A 13,746-nucleotide genomic window follows, 5' to 3' on the forward strand; every position below is an offset into this window, starting at 1 on the left:
GGCCATCGCTTCTCGGCCTTTTGGCTAAGATCAAGTGTAGTATCTGTTCTTATCAGTTTAATATCTGATACGCCCCCGATTCGGGGGCAACGTATTAAACGCATTTTTAGAACAGGGAGCCGAATAAGGGGCTCGCTCCGTTCGGTCCACGCATCCACCCGTTATTGCAGCGCCTCCGGGAACGGTGCCCCCTTTGCTGACTTTGTGCAAAAGCAAGAAAGCCAAACAAAGTAAGTCTGGCAAGCCAAGAGCCAGAAAGCAGCCTGAAGCCGCGAACGTGCTCCTCTCCAGTCACCCCTCTCCGGTCACAGTCGAACTCTGGAGCAGAGAAGGCGCGGCCTAAGATCTGCCCCTTCAGCCAAGCAAACAGGGCCTACCGTGACGCCGGAAGCCGGGACGAGGAGTCACTGCGGCTTCCTGCGAGGCCAAAGAAACACACACTCTGGCTTCTCTTCAAAACGTACAAGTCTTTCGCCTTTTACTAAAGACTTCCGTGGAGAGTGAGGCTAAGGAGTTGCACCTATTTTTGGCAGGGTCTGCCTTCTGGCTGGGCCCTCTCCTCGTTGTTCAAAAGAAGAAATAGAAGATAGCGCGCAGTTCAAGAGAGCTCCGCAGGGCTCTGAGCTACTGTGGGTGGGCGGAGATTTGAAGCAGAGCCCTCCCTGTGAGCCAAGTGATAGAGCGCACCGTCACAAGCGAGAAGTGTCCCGAGAAGGGGGCTCAGCCAGGAACCTGCAGGAGGCCATCGCTTCTCGGCCTTTTGGCTAAGATCAAGTGTAGTATCTGTTCTTATCAGTTTAATATCTGATATGCCCCCGATTCGGGGGCAACGTATTAAACGCATTTTTAGAACAGGGAGCCGAATAAGGGGCTCGCTCCGTTCGCTCCACGCATCGACCCGGTATTGCAGCGCCTCCGGGAACGGTGCCCCCTTTGCTGACTTTGTGCAAAAGCAAGAAAGCCAAACAAAGTAAGGTCTGCCAAGCCAAGAGCCAGAAAGCAGCCTGAAGCCGCGAACGTGCTCCTCTCCAGTCACACTCGAACTCTGGAGCAGAGAAGGCGGGGCCTAAGATCTGCCCCTTCAGCCAAGCAAACAGGGCCTACCGTGACGCCGGAAGCCGGGACGAGGAGTCACTGCGGCTTCCTGCGAGGCCAAAGAAACACACACTCTGGCTTCTCTTCAAAACGTACAAGTCTTTCGCCTTTTACTAAAGACTTCCGTGGAGAGTGAGGCTAAGGAGTTGCACCTATTTTTGGCAGGGTCTGCCTTCTGGCTGGGCCCCCTCCTCGTTGTTCAATAGAAGAAAGCGCGCAGTTCCAGGGAGCTCCGCAGGCCTGTGAGCTACTGTGGGTGGGCGGAGATTTGAAGCGGAGCCCTCCCTGTGAGCCAAGTGAAAGAGCGCACCGTCACAAGCGAGAAGTGTCCCGAGAAGGCGGCTCAGCCAGGAACCTGCAGGAGGCCATCGCTTCTCGGCCTTTTGGCTAAGATCAAGTGTAGTATCTGTTCTTATCAGTTTAATATCTGATATGCCCCTGATTCGGGGGCAACATATTAAACGCATTTTTAGAACAGGGAGCCGAATAAGGGGCTCGCTCCGTTCGCTCCACGCATCGACCCGGTATTGCAGCGCCTCCGGGAACGGTGCCCCCTTTGCTGACTTTGTGCAAAAGCAAGAAAGCCAAACAAAGTAAGGTCTGGCAAGCCAAGAGCCAGAAAGCAGCCTGAAGCTGCGAACGTGCTCCTCTCCAGTCACCCCTCTCCAGTCACAGTCGAACTCTGGAGCAGAGAAGGCGGGGCCTAAGATCTGCCCCTTCAGCCAAGCAAACAGGGCCTACCGTTACGCCGGAAGCCGGGACGAGGAGTCACTGCGGCTTCCTGCGAGGCCAAAGAAACACACACTCTAGCTTCTCTTCAAAACGTACAAGTCTTTCGCCTTTTACTAAAGACTTCCGTGGAGAGTGAGGCTAAGGAGTTGCACCTATTTTTGGCAGAGTCTGCCTTCTGGCTTGGCCCTCTCCTCGTTGTTCAATAGAAGAAAGTGCGCAGTTCCAGGGAGCTCCGCAGGCCTGTGAGCTACTGTGGGTGGGCGGAGATTTGAAGCGGAGCCCTCCCTGTGAGCCAAGTGAAAGAGCGCACCGTCACAAGCGAGAAGTGTCCCGAGAAGGCGGCTCAGCCAGGAACCTGCAGGAGGCCATCGCTTTTTGGCCTTTTGGCTAAGATCAAGAGTAGTATCTGTTCTTATCAGTTTAATATCTGATATGCCCCCGATTCGGGGGCAACGTATTAAACGCATTTTTAGAACAGGGAGCCGAATAAGGGGCTCGCTCCGTTCGCTCCACGCATCGACCCGGTATTGCAGCGCCTCCGGGAACGGTGCCCCCTTTGCTGACTTTGTGCAAAAGCAAGAAAGCCAAACAAAGTAAGGTCTGCCAAGCCAAGAGCCAGAAAGCAGCCAGAAAGCAGCCTGAAGCCGCGAACGTGCTCCTCTCCAGTCACAGTCGAACTCTGGAGCAGAGAAGGCGGGGCCTAAGATCTGCCCCTTCAGCCAAGCAAACAGGGCCTACCGTGACGCCGGAAGCCGGGACGAGGAGTCACTGCGGCTTCCTGCGAGGCCAAAGAAACACACACTCTGGCTTCTCTTCAAAACGTACAAGTCTTTCGCCTTTTACTAAAGACTTCCGTGGAGAGTGAGGCTAAGGAGTTGCACCTATTTTTGGCAGGGTCTGCCTTCTGGCTGGGCCCTCTCCTCGTTGTTCAATAGAAGAAAGCGCGCAGTTCCAGGGAGCTCCGCAGGCCTGTGAGCTACTGTGGGTGGGCGGAGATTTGAAGCGGAGCCCTCCCTGTGAGCCAAGTGAAAGAGCGCACCGTCACAAGCGAGAAGTGTCCCGAGAAGGCGGCTCAGCCAGGAACCTGCAGGAGGCCATCGCTTCTCGGCCTTTTGGCTAAGATCAAGTGTAGTATCTGTTCTTATCAGTTTAATATCTGATACGCCCCCGATTCGGGGGCAACGTATTAAACGCATTTTTAGAACAGGGAGCCGAATAAGGGGCTCGCTCCGTTCGGTCCACGCATCCACCCGTTATTGCAGCGCCTCCGGGAACGGTGCCCCCTTTGCTGACTTTGTGCAAAAGCAAGAAAGCCAAACAAAGTAAGTCTGGCAAGCCAAGAGCCAGAAAGCAGCCTGAAGCCGCGAACGTGCTCCTCTCCAGTCACCCCTCTCCGGTCACAGTCGAACTCTGGAGCAGAGAAGGCGCGGCCTAAGATCTGCCCCTTCAGCCAAGCAAACAGGGCCTACCGTGACGCCGGAAGCCGGGACGAGGAGTCACTGCGGCTTCCTGCGAGGCCAAAGAAACACACACTCTGGCTTCTCTTCAAAACGTACAAGTCTTTCGCCTTTTACTAAAGACTTCCGTGGAGAGTGAGGCTAAGGAGTTGCACCTATTTTTGGCAGGGTCTGCCTTCTGGCTGGGCCCCCTCCTCGTTGTTCAATAGAAGAAAGCGCGCAGTTCCAGGGAGCTCCGCAGGCCTGTGAGCTACTGTGGGTGGGCGGAGATTTGAAGCGGAGCCCTCCCTGTGAGCCAAGTGAAAGAGCGCACCGTCACAAGCGAGAAGTGTCCCGAGAAGGCGGCTCAGCCAGGAACCTGCAGGAGGCCATCGCTTCTCGGCCTTTTGGCTAAGATCAAGTGTAGTATCTGTTCTTATCAGTTTAATATCTGATATGCCCCTGATTCGGGGGCAACATATTAAACGCATTTTTAGAACAGGGAGCCGAATAAGGGGCTCGCTCCGTTCGCTCCACGCATCGACCCGGTATTGCAGCGCCTCCGGGAACGGTGCCCCCTTTGCTGACTTTGTGCAAAAGCAAGAAAGCCAAACAAAGTAAGGTCTGGCAAGCCAAGAGCCAGAAAGCAGCCTGAAGCTGCGAACGTGCTCCTCTCCAGTCACCCCTCTCCAGTCACAGTCGAACTCTGGAGCAGAGAAGGCGGGGCCTAAGATCTGCCCCTTCAGCCAAGCAAACAGGGCCTACCGTGACGCCGGAAGCCGGGACGAGGAGTCACTGCGGCTTCCTGCGAGGCCAAAGAAACACACACTCTAGCTTCTCTTCAAAACGTACAAGTCTTTCGCCTTTTACTAAAGACTTCCGTGGAGAGTGAGGCTAAGGAGTTGCACCTATTTTTGGCAGAGTCTGCCTTCTGGCTGGGCCCTCTCCTCGTTGTTCAATAGAAGAAAGTGCGCAGTTCCAGGGAGCTCCGCAGGCCTGTGAGCTACTGTGGGTGGGCGGAGATTTGAAGCGGAGCCCTCCCTGTGAGCCAAGTGAAAGAGCGCACCGTCACAAGCGAGAAGTGTCCCGAGAAGGCGGCTCAGCCAGGAACCTGCAGGAGGCCATCGCTTTTTGGCCTTTTGGCTAAGATCAAGAGTAGTATCTGTTCTTATCAGTTTAATATCTGATATGCCCCCGATTCGGGGGCAACGTATTAAACGCATTTTTAGAACAGGGAGCCGAATAAGGGGCTCGCTCCGTTCGCTCCACGCATCGACCCGGTATTGCAGCGCCTCCGGGAACGGTGCCCCCTTTGCTGACTTTGTGCAAAAGCAAGAAAGCCAAACAAAGTAAGGTCTGCCAAGCCAAGAGCCAGAAAGCAGCCAGAAAGCAGCCTGAAGCCGCGAACGTGCTCCTCTCCAGTCACAGTCGAACTCTGGAGCAGAGAAGGCGGGGCCTAAGATCTGCCCCTTCAGCCAAGCAAACAGGGCCTACCGTGACGCCGGAAGCCGGGACGAGGAGTCACTGCGGCTTCCTGCGAGGCCAAAGAAACACACACTCTGGCTTCTCTTCAAAACGTACAAGTCTTTCGCCTTTTACTAAAGACTTCCGTGGAGAGTGAGGCTAAGGAGTTGCACCTATTTTTGGCAGGGTCTGCCTTCTGGCTGGGCCCTCTCCTCGTTGTTCAATAGAAGAAAGCGCGCAGTTCCAGGGAGCTCCGCAGGCCTGTGAGCTACTGTGGGTGGGCGGAGATTTGAAGCGGAGCCCTCCCTGTGAGCCAAGTGAAAGAGCGCACCGTCACAAGCGAGAAGTGTCCCGAGAAGGCGGCTCAGCCAGGAACCTGCAGGAGGCCATCGCTTCTCGGCCTTTTGGCTAAGATCAAGTGTAGTATCTGTTCTTATCAGTTTAATATCTGATACGCCCCCGATTCGGGGGCAACGTATTAAACGCATTTTTAGAACAGGGAGCCGAATAAGGGGCTCGCTCCGTTCGGTCCACGCATCCACCCGTTATTGCAGCGCCTCCGGGAACGGTGCCCCCTTTGCTGACTTTGTGCAAAAGCAAGAAAGCCAAACAAAGTAAGTCTGGCAAGCCAAGAGCCAGAAAGCAGCCTGAAGCCGCGAACGTGCTCCTCTCCAGTCACCCCTCTCCGGTCACAGTCGAACTCTGGAGCAGAGAAGGCGCGGCCTAAGATCTGCCCCTTCAGCCAAGCAAACAGGGCCTACCGTGACGCCGGAAGCCGGGACGAGGAGTCACTGCGGCTTCCTGCGAGGCCAAAGAAACACACACTCTGGCTTCTCTTCAAAACGTACAAGTCTTTCGCCTTTTACTAAAGACTTCCGTGGAGAGTGAGGCTAAGGAGTTGCACCTATTTTTGGCAGGGTCTGCCTTCTGGCTGGGCCCTCTCCTCGTTGTTCAAAAGAAGAAATAGAAGATAGCGCGCAGTTCAAGAGAGCTCCGCAGGGCTCTGAGCTACTGTGGGTGGGCGGAGATTTGAAGCAGAGCCCTCCCTGTGAGCCAAGTGATAGAGCGCACCGTCACAAGCGAGAAGTGTCCCGAGAAGGCGGCTCAGCCAGGAACCTGCAGGAGGCCATCGCTTCTCGGCCTTTTGGCTAAGGTCAAGTGTAGTGTCTGTTCTTATCAGTTTAATATCTGATACGCCCCCGATTCGGGGGCAACGTATTAAACGCATTTTTAGAACAGGGAGCCGAATAAGGGGCTCGCTCCGTTCGGTCCACGCATCCACCCGTTATTGCAGCGCCTCCGGGAACGGTGCCCCCTTTGCTGACTTTGTGCAAAAGCAAGAAAGCCAAACAAAGTAAGGTCTGGCAAGCCAAGAGCCAGAAAGCAGCCTGAAGCTGCGAACGTGCTCCTCTCCAGTCACAGTCGAACTCTGGAGCAGAGAAGGCGGGGCCTAAGATCTGCCCCTTCAGCCAAGCAAACAGGGCCTACCGTGACGCCGGAAGCCGGGACGAGGAGTCACTGCGGCTTCCTGCGAGGCCAAAGAAACACACACTCTAGCTTCTCTTCAAAACGTACAAGTCTTTCGCCTTTTACTAAAGACTTCCGTGGAGAGTGAGGCTAAGGAGTTGCACCTATTTTTGGCAGAGTCTGCCTTCTGGCTGGGCCCTCTCCTCGTTGTTCAATAGAAGAAAGTGCGCAGTTCCAGGGAGCTCCGCAGGCCTGTGAGCTACTGTGGGTGGGCGGAGATTTGAAGCGGAGCCCTCCCTGTGAGCCAAGTGAAAGAGCGCACCGTCACAAGCGAGAAGTGTCCCGAGAAGGCGGCTCAGCCAGGAACCTGCAGGAGGCCATCGCTTCTCGGCCTTTTGGCTAAGATCAAGTGTAGTATCTGTTCTTATCAGTTTAATATCTGATACGCCCCCGATTGGGGGGCAACGTATTAAACGCATTTTTAGAACAGGGAGTCGAATAAGGGGCTCGCTCCGTTCGCTCCACGCATCGACCCGGTATTGCAGCGCCTCCGGGAACGGTGCCCCCTTTGCTGACTTTGTGCAAAAGCAAGAAAGCCAAACAAAGTAAGGTCTGCCAAGCCAAGAGCCAGAAAGCAGCCAGAAAGCAGCCTGAAGCCGCGAACGTGCTCCTCTCCAGTCACAGTCGAACTCTGGAGCAGAGAAGGCGGGGCCTAAGATCTGCCCCTTCAGCCAAGCAAACAGGGCCTACCGTGACGCCGGAAGCCGGGACGAGGAGTCACTGCGGCTTCCTGCGAGGCCAAAGAAACACACACTTTGGCTTCTCTTCAAAACGTACAAGTCTTTCGCCTTTTACTAAAGACTTCCGTGGAGAGTGAGGCTAAGGAGTTGCATCTATTTTTGGCAGGGTCTGCCTTCTGGCTGGGCCCCCTTCTCGTTGTTCAATAGAAGAAAGCGCGCAGTTCCAGGGAGCTCCGCAGGCCTGTGAGCTACTGTGGGTGGGCGGAGATTTGAAGCGGAGCCCTCCCTGTGAGCCAAGTGAAAGAGCGCACCGTCACAAGCGAGAAGTGTCCCGAGAAGGCGGCTCAGCCAGGAACCTGCAGGAGGCCATCGCTTCTCGGCCTTTTGGTTAAGATCAAGTGTAGTATCTGTTCTTATCAGTTTAATATCTGATACGCCCCCGATTCGGGGGCAACGTATTAAACGCATTTTTAGAACAGGGAGCCGAATAAGGGGCTCGCTCCGTTCGCTCCACGCATCGACCCGGTATTGCAGCGCCTCCGGGAACGGTGCCCCCTTTGCTGACTTTGTGCAAAAGCAAGAAAGCCAAACAAAGTAAGGTCTGCCAAGCCAAGAGCCAGAAAGCAGCCTGAAGCCGCGAACGTGCTCCTCTCCAGTCACAGTCGAACTCTGGAGCAGAGAAGGCGGGGCCTAAGATCTGCCCCTTCAGCCAAGCAAACAGGGCCTACCGTGACGCCGGAAGCCGGGACGAGGAGTCACTGCGGCTTCCTGCGAGGCCAAAGAAACACACACTCTGGCTTCTCTTCAAAACGTACAAGTCTTTCGCCTTTTACTAAAGACTTCCGTGGAGAGTGAGGCTAAGGAGTTGCACCTATTTTTGGCAGGGTCTGCCTTCTGGCTGGGCCCTCTCCTCGTTGTTCAATAGAAGAAAGCGCGCAGTTCCAGGGAGCTCCGCAGGCCTGTGAGCTACTGTGGGTGGGCGGAGATTTGAAGCGGAGCCCTCCCTGTGAGCCAAGTGAAAGAGCGCACCGTCACAAGCGAGAAGTGTCCCGAGAAGGCGGCTCAGCCAGGAACCTGCAGGAGGCCATCGCTTCTCGGCCTTTTGGCTAAGATCAAGTGTAGTATCTGTTCTTATCAGTTTAATATCTGATACGCCCCCGATTCGGGGGCAACGTATTAAACGCATTTTTAGAACAGGGAGCCGAATAAGGGGCTCGCTCCGTTCGGTCCACGCATCCACCCGTTATTGCAGCGCCTCCGGGAACGGTGCCCCCTTTGCTGACTTTGTGCAAAAGCAAGAAAGCCAAACAAAGTAAGTCTGGCAAGCCAAGAGCCAGAAAGCAGCCTGAAGCCGCGAACGTGCTCCTCTCCAGTCACCCCTCTCCGGTCACAGTCGAACTCTGGAGCAGAGAAGGCGCGGCCTAAGATCTGCCCCTTCAGCCAAGCAAACAGGGCCTACCGTGACGCCGGAAGCCGGGACGAGGAGTCACTGCGGCTTCCTGCGAGGCCAAAGAAACACACACTCTGGCTTCTCTTCAAAACGTACAAGTCTTTCGCCTTTTACTAAAGACTTCCGTGGAGAGTGAGGCTAAGGAGTTGCACCTATTTTTGGCAGGGTCTGCCTTCTGGCTGGGCCCTCTCCTCGTTGTTCAAAAGAAGAAATAGAAGATAGCGCGCAGTTCAAGAGAGCTCCGCAGGGCTCTGAGCTACTGTGGGTGGGCGGAGATTTGAAGCAGAGCCCTCCCTGTGAGCCAAGTGATAGAGCGCACCGTCACAAGCGAGAAGTGTCCCGAGAAGGCGGCTCAGCCAGGAACCTGCAGGAGGCCATCGCTTCTCGGCCTTTTGGCTAAGGTCAAGTGTAGTGTCTGTTCTTATCAGTTTAATATCTGATACGCCCCCGATTCGGGGGCAACGTATTAAACGCATTTTTAGAACAGGGAGCCGAATAAGGGGCTCGCTCCGTTCGGTCCACGCATCCACCCGTTATTGCAGCGCCTCCGGGAACGGTGCCCCCTTTGCTAACTTTGTGCAAAAGCAAGAAAGCCAAACAAAGTAAGGTCTGGCAAGCCAAGAGCCAGAAAGCAGCCTGAAGCTGCGAACGTGCTCCTCTCCAGTCACCCCTCTCCAGTCACAGTCGAACTCTGGAGCAGAGAAGGCGGGGCCTAAGATCTGCCCCTTCAGCCAAGCAAACAGGGCCTACCGTGACGCCGGAAGCCGGGACGAGGAGTCACTGCGGCTTCCTGCGAGGCCAAAGAAACACACACTCTAGCTTCTCTTCAAAACGTACAAGTCTTTCGCCTTTTACTAAAGACTTCCGTGGAGAGTGAGGCTAAGGAGTTGCACCTATTTTTGGCAGAGTCTGCCTTCTGGCTGGGCCCTCTCCTCGTTGTTCAATAGAAGAAAGTGCGCAGTTCCAGGGAGCTCCGCAGGCCTGTGAGCTACTGTGGGTGGGCGGAGATTTGAAGCGGAGCCCTCCCTGTGAGCCAAGTGAAAGAGCGCACCGTCACAAGCGAGAAGTGTCCCGAGAAGGCGGCTCAGCCAGGAACCTGCAGGAGGCCATCGCTTCTCGGCCTTTTGGCTAAGATCAAGTGTAGTATCTGTTCTTATCAGTTTAATATCTGATACGCCCCCGTTTGGGGGGCAACGTATTAAACGCATTTTTAGAACAGGGAGTCGAATAAGGGGCTCGCTCCGTTCGCTCCACGCATCGACCCGGTATTGCAGCGCCTCCGGGAACGGTGCCCCCTTTGCTGACTTTGTGCAAAAGCAAGAAAGCCAAACAAAGTAAGGTCTGCCAAGCCAAGAGCCAGAAAGCAGCCAGAAAGCAGCCTGAAGCCGCGAACGTGCTCCTCTCCAGTCACAGTCGAACTCTGGAGCAGAGAAGGCGGGGCCTAAGATCTGCCCCTTCAGCCAAGCAAACAGGGCCTACCGTGACGCCGGAAGCCGGGACGAGGAGTCACTGCGGCTTCCTGCGAGGCCAAAGAAACACACACTTTGGCTTCTCTTCAAAACGTACAAGTCTTTCGCCTTTTACTAAAGACTTCCGTGGAGAGTGAGGCTAAGGAGTTGCATCTATTTTTGGCAGGGTCTGCCTTCTGGCTGGGCCCCCTTCTCGTTGTTCAATAGAAGAAAGCGCGCAGTTCCAGGGAGCTCCGCAGGCCTGTGAGCTACTGTGGGTGGGCGGAGATTTGAAGCGGAGCCCTCCCTGTGAGCCAAGTGAAAGAGCGCACCGTCACAAGCGAGAAGTGTCCCGAGAAGGCGGCTCAGCCAGGAACCTGCAGGAGGCCATCGCTTCTCGGCCTTTTGGCTAAGATCAAGTGTAGTATCTGTTCTTATCAGTTTAATATCTGATACGCCCCCGATTCGGGGGCAACGTATTAAACGCATTTTTAGAACAGGGAGCCGAATAAGGGGCTCGCTCCGTTCGCTCCACGCATCGACCCGGTATTGCAGCGCCTCCGGGAACCGTGCCCCCTTTGCTGACTTTGTGCAAAAGCAAGAAAGCCAAACAAAGTAAGGTCTGCCAAGCCAAGAGCCAGAAAGCAGCCTGAAGCCGCGAACGTGCTCCTCTCCAGTCACAGTCGAACTCTGGAGCAGAGAAGGCGGGGCCTAAGATCTGCCCCTTCAGCCAAGCAAACAGGGCCTACCGTGACGCCGGAAGCCGGGACCAGGAGTCACTGCGGCTTCCTGCGAGGCCAAAGAAACACACACTCTGGCTTCTCTTCAAAACGTACAAGTCTTTCACCTTTTACTAAAGACTTCCGTGGAGAGTGAGGCTAAGGAGTTGCACCTATTTTTGGCAGGGTCTGCCTTCTGCCTTCTGGCTGAGCCCTCTCCTCGTTGTTCAATAGAAGAAAGTGCGCAGTTCCAGGGAGCTCCGCAGGCCTGTGAGCTACTGTGGGTGGGCGGAGATTTGAAGCGGAGCCCTCCCTGTGAGCCAAGTGAAAGAGCGCACCGTCACAAGCGAGAAGTGTCCCGAGAAGGCGGCTCAGCCAGGAACCTGCAGGAGGCCATCGCTTCTCGGCCTTTTGGCTAAGATCAAGTGTAGTATCTGTTCTTATCAGTTTAATATCTGATATGCCCCCGATTCGGGGGCAACGTATTAAACGCATTTTTAGAACAGGGAGCCGAATAAGGGGCTCGCTCCGTTCGCTCCACGCATCGACCCGGTATTGCAGCGCCTCTGGGAACGGTGCCCCCTTTGCTGACTTTGTGCAAAAGCAAGAAAGCCAAACAAAGTAAGGTCTGGCAAGCCAAGAGCCAGAAAGCAGCCTGAAGCTGCGAACGTGCTCCTCTCCAGTCACCCCTCTCCAGTCACAGTCGAACTCTGGAGCAGAGAAGGCGGGGCCTAAGATCTGCCCCTTCAGCCAAGCAAACAGGGCCTACCGTGACGCCGGAAGCCGGGACGAGGAGTCACTGCGGCTTCCTGCGAGGCCAAAGAAACACACACTCTGGCTTCTCTTCAAAACGTACAAGTCTTTCGCCTTTTACTAAAGACTTCCGTGGAGAGTGAGGCTAAGGAGTTGCACCTATTTTTGGCAGGGTCTGCCTTCTGCCTTCTGGCTGGGCCCTCTCCTCGTTGTTCAATAGAAGAAAGCGCGCAGTTCCAGGGAGCTCCGCAGGCCTGTGAGCTACTGTGGGTGGGCGGAGATTTGAAGCGGAGCCCTCCCTGTGAGCCAAGTGAAAGAGCGCACCGTCACAAGCGAGAAGTGTCCCGAGAAGGCGGCTCAGCCAGGAACCTGCAGGAGGCCATCGCTTCTCGGCCTTTTGGCTAAGATCAAGTGTAGTATCTGTTCTTATCAGTTTAATATCTGATACGCCCCCGATTCGGGGGCAATGTATTAAACGCATTTTTAGAACAGGGAGCCGAATAAGGGGCTCGCTCCGTTCGCTCCACGCATCGACCCGGTATTGCAGCGCCTCCGGGAACGGTGCCCCCTTTGCTGACTTTGTGCAAAAGCAAGAAAGCCAAACAAAGTAAGGTCTGCCAAGCCAAGAGCCAGAAAGCAGCCTGAAGCCGCGAACGTGCTCCTCTCCAGTCACCCCTCTCCGGTCACAGTCGAACTCTGGAGCAGAGAAGGCGCGGCCTAAGATCTGCCCCTTCAGCCAAGCAAACAGGGCCTACCGTGACGCCGGAAGCCGGGACGAGGAGTCACTGCGGCTTCCTGCGAGGCCAAAGAAACACACACTCTGGCTTCTCTTCAAAACGTACAAGTCTTTCGCCTTTTACTAAAGACTTCCGTGGAGAGTGAGGCTAAGGAGTTGCACCTATTTTTGGCAGGGTCTGCCTTCTGCCTTCTGGCTGGGCCCTCTCCTCGTTGTTCAATAGAAGAAAGCGCGCAGTTCCAGGGAGCTCCGCAGGCCTGTGAGCTACTGTGGGTGGGCGGAGATTTGAAGCGGAGCCCTCCCTGTGAGCCAAGTGAAAGAGCGCACCGTCACAAGCAAGAAGTGTCCCGAGAAGGCGGCTCAGCCAGGAACCTGCAGGAGGCCATCGCTTCTCGGCCTTTTGGCTAAGATCAAGTGTAGTATCTGTTCTTATCAGTTTAATATCTGATACGCCCCCGATTCGGGGGCAACGTATTAAACGCATTTTTAGAACAGGGAGCCGAATAAGGGGCTCGCTCCGTTCGCTCCACGCATCGACCCGGTATTGCAGCGCCTCCGGGAACGGTGCCCCCTTTGCTGACTTTGTGCAAAAGCAAGAAAGCCAAACAAAGTAAGGTCTGCCAAGCCAAGAGCCAGAAAGCAGCCTGAAGCCGCGAACGTGCTCCTCTCCAGTCACACTCGAACTCTGGAGCAGAGAAGGCGGGGCCTAAGATCTGCCCCTTCAGCCAAGCAAACAGGGCCTACCGTGACGCCGGAAGCCGGGACGAGGAGTCACTGCGGCTTCCTGCGAGGCCAAAGAAACACACACTCTGGCTTCTCTTCAAAACGTACAAGTCTTTCGCCTTTTACTAAAGACTTCCGTAGAGAGTGAGGCTAAGGAGTTGCACCTATTTTTGGCAGGGTCTGCCTTCTGGCTGGGCCCCCTCCTCGTTGTTGAATAGAAGAAAGCGCGCAGTTCCAGGGAGCTCCGCAGGCCTGTGACCTACTGTGGGTGGGCGGAGATTTGAAGCGGAGCCCTCCCTGTGAGCCAAGTGAAAGAGCGCACCGTCACAAGCGAGAAGTGTCCCGAGAAGGCGGCTCAGCCAGGAACCTGCAGGAGGCCATCGCTTCTCGGCCTTTTGGCTAAGATCAAGTGTAGTATCTGTTCTTATCAGTTTAATATCTGATATGCCCCCGATTTGGGGGCAACGTATTAAACGCATTTTTAGAACAGGGAGCCGAATAAGGGGCTCGCTCCGTTCGCTCCACGCATCGACCCGGTATTGCAGCGCCTCTGGGAACGGTGCCCCCTTTGCTGACTTTGTGCAAAAGCAAGAAAGCCAAACAAAGTAAGGTCTGGCAAGCCAAGAGCCAGAAAGCAGCCTGAAGCTGCGAACGTGCTCCTCTCCAGTCACACTCGAACTCTGGAGCAGAGAAGGCGGGGCCTAAGATCTGCCCCTTCAGCCAAGCAAACAGGGCCTACCGTGACGCCGGAAGCCGGGACGAAGAGTCACTGCGGCTTCCTGCGAGGCCAAAGAAACACACACTCTAGCTTCTCTTCAAAACGTACAAGTCTTTCGCCTTTTACTAAAGACTTCCGTGGAGAGTGAGGCTAAGGAGTTGCACCTATTTTTGGCAGAGTCTGCCTTCTGGCTGGGCCCTCTCCTCGTTGTTCAATAGAAGAAAGTGCGCAGTTCCAGGGAGCTCCGCAGGCCTGTGAGCTACTG

General features: G+C 55.2%; 38 non-coding genes across 38 annotated transcripts; all 38 read left to right on the forward strand.

Annotated features, from left to right (window-relative positions):
* Positions 1–4: 4 nt before the first annotated feature.
* On the forward strand, positions 5–195 carry LOC148099558 (U2 spliceosomal RNA). Its single transcript, XR_015720186.1, has one exon. It is a non-coding gene; the product is annotated as a U2 spliceosomal RNA (small nuclear RNA).
* A 242-nt stretch (positions 196–437) lies between these two features.
* Positions 438–550, forward strand: LOC148099559 (U5 spliceosomal RNA). Its single transcript, XR_015720381.1, has one exon. It is a non-coding gene; the product is annotated as a U5 spliceosomal RNA (small nuclear RNA).
* Positions 551–744: 194 nt separating this feature from the next.
* LOC148099560 (U2 spliceosomal RNA) lies at positions 745–935 on the forward strand. Its single transcript, XR_015720559.1, has one exon. It is a non-coding gene; the product is annotated as a U2 spliceosomal RNA (small nuclear RNA).
* A 229-nt stretch (positions 936–1,164) lies between these two features.
* Positions 1,165–1,277, forward strand: LOC148099561 (U5 spliceosomal RNA). The gene has a single exon (XR_015720382.1). It is a non-coding gene; the product is annotated as a U5 spliceosomal RNA (small nuclear RNA).
* Positions 1,278–1,462: 185 nt separating this feature from the next.
* Positions 1,463–1,653, forward strand: LOC148099562 (U2 spliceosomal RNA). The gene has a single exon (XR_015720617.1). It is a non-coding gene; the product is annotated as a U2 spliceosomal RNA (small nuclear RNA).
* A 243-nt stretch (positions 1,654–1,896) lies between these two features.
* Positions 1,897–2,009, forward strand: LOC148099563 (U5 spliceosomal RNA). The gene has a single exon (XR_015720246.1). It is a non-coding gene; the product is annotated as a U5 spliceosomal RNA (small nuclear RNA).
* A 185-nt stretch (positions 2,010–2,194) lies between these two features.
* Positions 2,195–2,385, forward strand: LOC148099564 (U2 spliceosomal RNA). The gene has a single exon (XR_015720138.1). It is a non-coding gene; the product is annotated as a U2 spliceosomal RNA (small nuclear RNA).
* A 240-nt stretch (positions 2,386–2,625) lies between these two features.
* LOC148099565 (U5 spliceosomal RNA) lies at positions 2,626–2,738 on the forward strand. The gene has a single exon (XR_015720383.1). It is a non-coding gene; the product is annotated as a U5 spliceosomal RNA (small nuclear RNA).
* Positions 2,739–2,923: 185 nt separating this feature from the next.
* Positions 2,924–3,114, forward strand: LOC148099566 (U2 spliceosomal RNA). Its single transcript, XR_015720187.1, has one exon. It is a non-coding gene; the product is annotated as a U2 spliceosomal RNA (small nuclear RNA).
* A 242-nt stretch (positions 3,115–3,356) lies between these two features.
* LOC148099567 (U5 spliceosomal RNA) lies at positions 3,357–3,469 on the forward strand. Its single transcript, XR_015720384.1, has one exon. It is a non-coding gene; the product is annotated as a U5 spliceosomal RNA (small nuclear RNA).
* A 185-nt stretch (positions 3,470–3,654) lies between these two features.
* Positions 3,655–3,845, forward strand: LOC148099568 (U2 spliceosomal RNA). Its single transcript, XR_015720618.1, has one exon. It is a non-coding gene; the product is annotated as a U2 spliceosomal RNA (small nuclear RNA).
* A 243-nt stretch (positions 3,846–4,088) lies between these two features.
* LOC148099569 (U5 spliceosomal RNA) lies at positions 4,089–4,201 on the forward strand. Its single transcript, XR_015720433.1, has one exon. It is a non-coding gene; the product is annotated as a U5 spliceosomal RNA (small nuclear RNA).
* Positions 4,202–4,386: 185 nt separating this feature from the next.
* On the forward strand, positions 4,387–4,577 carry LOC148099570 (U2 spliceosomal RNA). The gene has a single exon (XR_015720139.1). It is a non-coding gene; the product is annotated as a U2 spliceosomal RNA (small nuclear RNA).
* Positions 4,578–4,817: 240 nt separating this feature from the next.
* LOC148099571 (U5 spliceosomal RNA) lies at positions 4,818–4,930 on the forward strand. Its single transcript, XR_015720385.1, has one exon. It is a non-coding gene; the product is annotated as a U5 spliceosomal RNA (small nuclear RNA).
* Positions 4,931–5,115: 185 nt separating this feature from the next.
* On the forward strand, positions 5,116–5,306 carry LOC148099572 (U2 spliceosomal RNA). Its single transcript, XR_015720188.1, has one exon. It is a non-coding gene; the product is annotated as a U2 spliceosomal RNA (small nuclear RNA).
* A 242-nt stretch (positions 5,307–5,548) lies between these two features.
* LOC148099573 (U5 spliceosomal RNA) lies at positions 5,549–5,661 on the forward strand. The gene has a single exon (XR_015720386.1). It is a non-coding gene; the product is annotated as a U5 spliceosomal RNA (small nuclear RNA).
* A 194-nt stretch (positions 5,662–5,855) lies between these two features.
* On the forward strand, positions 5,856–6,046 carry LOC148099574 (U2 spliceosomal RNA). Its single transcript, XR_015720214.1, has one exon. It is a non-coding gene; the product is annotated as a U2 spliceosomal RNA (small nuclear RNA).
* Positions 6,047–6,275: 229 nt separating this feature from the next.
* Positions 6,276–6,388, forward strand: LOC148099575 (U5 spliceosomal RNA). Its single transcript, XR_015720434.1, has one exon. It is a non-coding gene; the product is annotated as a U5 spliceosomal RNA (small nuclear RNA).
* Positions 6,389–6,573: 185 nt separating this feature from the next.
* On the forward strand, positions 6,574–6,764 carry LOC148099576 (U2 spliceosomal RNA). The gene has a single exon (XR_015720064.1). It is a non-coding gene; the product is annotated as a U2 spliceosomal RNA (small nuclear RNA).
* Positions 6,765–7,004: 240 nt separating this feature from the next.
* Positions 7,005–7,117, forward strand: LOC148099577 (U5 spliceosomal RNA). The gene has a single exon (XR_015720482.1). It is a non-coding gene; the product is annotated as a U5 spliceosomal RNA (small nuclear RNA).
* Positions 7,118–7,302: 185 nt separating this feature from the next.
* Positions 7,303–7,493, forward strand: LOC148099578 (U2 spliceosomal RNA). Its single transcript, XR_015720067.1, has one exon. It is a non-coding gene; the product is annotated as a U2 spliceosomal RNA (small nuclear RNA).
* Positions 7,494–7,722: 229 nt separating this feature from the next.
* LOC148099579 (U5 spliceosomal RNA) lies at positions 7,723–7,835 on the forward strand. Its single transcript, XR_015720387.1, has one exon. It is a non-coding gene; the product is annotated as a U5 spliceosomal RNA (small nuclear RNA).
* Positions 7,836–8,020: 185 nt separating this feature from the next.
* On the forward strand, positions 8,021–8,211 carry LOC148099580 (U2 spliceosomal RNA). Its single transcript, XR_015720189.1, has one exon. It is a non-coding gene; the product is annotated as a U2 spliceosomal RNA (small nuclear RNA).
* A 242-nt stretch (positions 8,212–8,453) lies between these two features.
* On the forward strand, positions 8,454–8,566 carry LOC148099581 (U5 spliceosomal RNA). The gene has a single exon (XR_015720388.1). It is a non-coding gene; the product is annotated as a U5 spliceosomal RNA (small nuclear RNA).
* Positions 8,567–8,760: 194 nt separating this feature from the next.
* LOC148099582 (U2 spliceosomal RNA) lies at positions 8,761–8,951 on the forward strand. The gene has a single exon (XR_015720215.1). It is a non-coding gene; the product is annotated as a U2 spliceosomal RNA (small nuclear RNA).
* A 243-nt stretch (positions 8,952–9,194) lies between these two features.
* Positions 9,195–9,307, forward strand: LOC148099583 (U5 spliceosomal RNA). The gene has a single exon (XR_015720435.1). It is a non-coding gene; the product is annotated as a U5 spliceosomal RNA (small nuclear RNA).
* Positions 9,308–9,492: 185 nt separating this feature from the next.
* On the forward strand, positions 9,493–9,683 carry LOC148099584 (U2 spliceosomal RNA). The gene has a single exon (XR_015720101.1). It is a non-coding gene; the product is annotated as a U2 spliceosomal RNA (small nuclear RNA).
* Positions 9,684–9,923: 240 nt separating this feature from the next.
* On the forward strand, positions 9,924–10,036 carry LOC148099585 (U5 spliceosomal RNA). Its single transcript, XR_015720483.1, has one exon. It is a non-coding gene; the product is annotated as a U5 spliceosomal RNA (small nuclear RNA).
* Positions 10,037–10,221: 185 nt separating this feature from the next.
* Positions 10,222–10,412, forward strand: LOC148099586 (U2 spliceosomal RNA). Its single transcript, XR_015720076.1, has one exon. It is a non-coding gene; the product is annotated as a U2 spliceosomal RNA (small nuclear RNA).
* Positions 10,413–10,641: 229 nt separating this feature from the next.
* LOC148099587 (U5 spliceosomal RNA) lies at positions 10,642–10,754 on the forward strand. The gene has a single exon (XR_015720531.1). It is a non-coding gene; the product is annotated as a U5 spliceosomal RNA (small nuclear RNA).
* Positions 10,755–10,946: 192 nt separating this feature from the next.
* LOC148099588 (U2 spliceosomal RNA) lies at positions 10,947–11,137 on the forward strand. Its single transcript, XR_015720657.1, has one exon. It is a non-coding gene; the product is annotated as a U2 spliceosomal RNA (small nuclear RNA).
* Positions 11,138–11,380: 243 nt separating this feature from the next.
* Positions 11,381–11,493, forward strand: LOC148099589 (U5 spliceosomal RNA). Its single transcript, XR_015720447.1, has one exon. It is a non-coding gene; the product is annotated as a U5 spliceosomal RNA (small nuclear RNA).
* A 192-nt stretch (positions 11,494–11,685) lies between these two features.
* LOC148099590 (U2 spliceosomal RNA) lies at positions 11,686–11,876 on the forward strand. The gene has a single exon (XR_015720556.1). It is a non-coding gene; the product is annotated as a U2 spliceosomal RNA (small nuclear RNA).
* Positions 11,877–12,119: 243 nt separating this feature from the next.
* LOC148099591 (U5 spliceosomal RNA) lies at positions 12,120–12,232 on the forward strand. Its single transcript, XR_015720448.1, has one exon. It is a non-coding gene; the product is annotated as a U5 spliceosomal RNA (small nuclear RNA).
* A 192-nt stretch (positions 12,233–12,424) lies between these two features.
* On the forward strand, positions 12,425–12,615 carry LOC148099592 (U2 spliceosomal RNA). Its single transcript, XR_015720613.1, has one exon. It is a non-coding gene; the product is annotated as a U2 spliceosomal RNA (small nuclear RNA).
* A 229-nt stretch (positions 12,616–12,844) lies between these two features.
* On the forward strand, positions 12,845–12,957 carry LOC148099593 (U5 spliceosomal RNA). Its single transcript, XR_015720522.1, has one exon. It is a non-coding gene; the product is annotated as a U5 spliceosomal RNA (small nuclear RNA).
* Positions 12,958–13,142: 185 nt separating this feature from the next.
* On the forward strand, positions 13,143–13,333 carry LOC148099594 (U2 spliceosomal RNA). Its single transcript, XR_015720047.1, has one exon. It is a non-coding gene; the product is annotated as a U2 spliceosomal RNA (small nuclear RNA).
* A 229-nt stretch (positions 13,334–13,562) lies between these two features.
* LOC148099595 (U5 spliceosomal RNA) lies at positions 13,563–13,675 on the forward strand. Its single transcript, XR_015720436.1, has one exon. It is a non-coding gene; the product is annotated as a U5 spliceosomal RNA (small nuclear RNA).
* The last annotated feature ends 71 nt before the right edge of the window (positions 13,676–13,746 follow it).

Source organism: Neolamprologus brichardi, chromosome 14 (genome assembly GCF_056152115.1).
Source record: "Neolamprologus brichardi isolate AB-2024 chromosome 14, ASM5615211v1, whole genome shotgun sequence".
Classification (NCBI taxonomy): Eukaryota; Metazoa; Chordata; class Actinopteri; order Cichliformes; family Cichlidae; genus Neolamprologus; species Neolamprologus brichardi.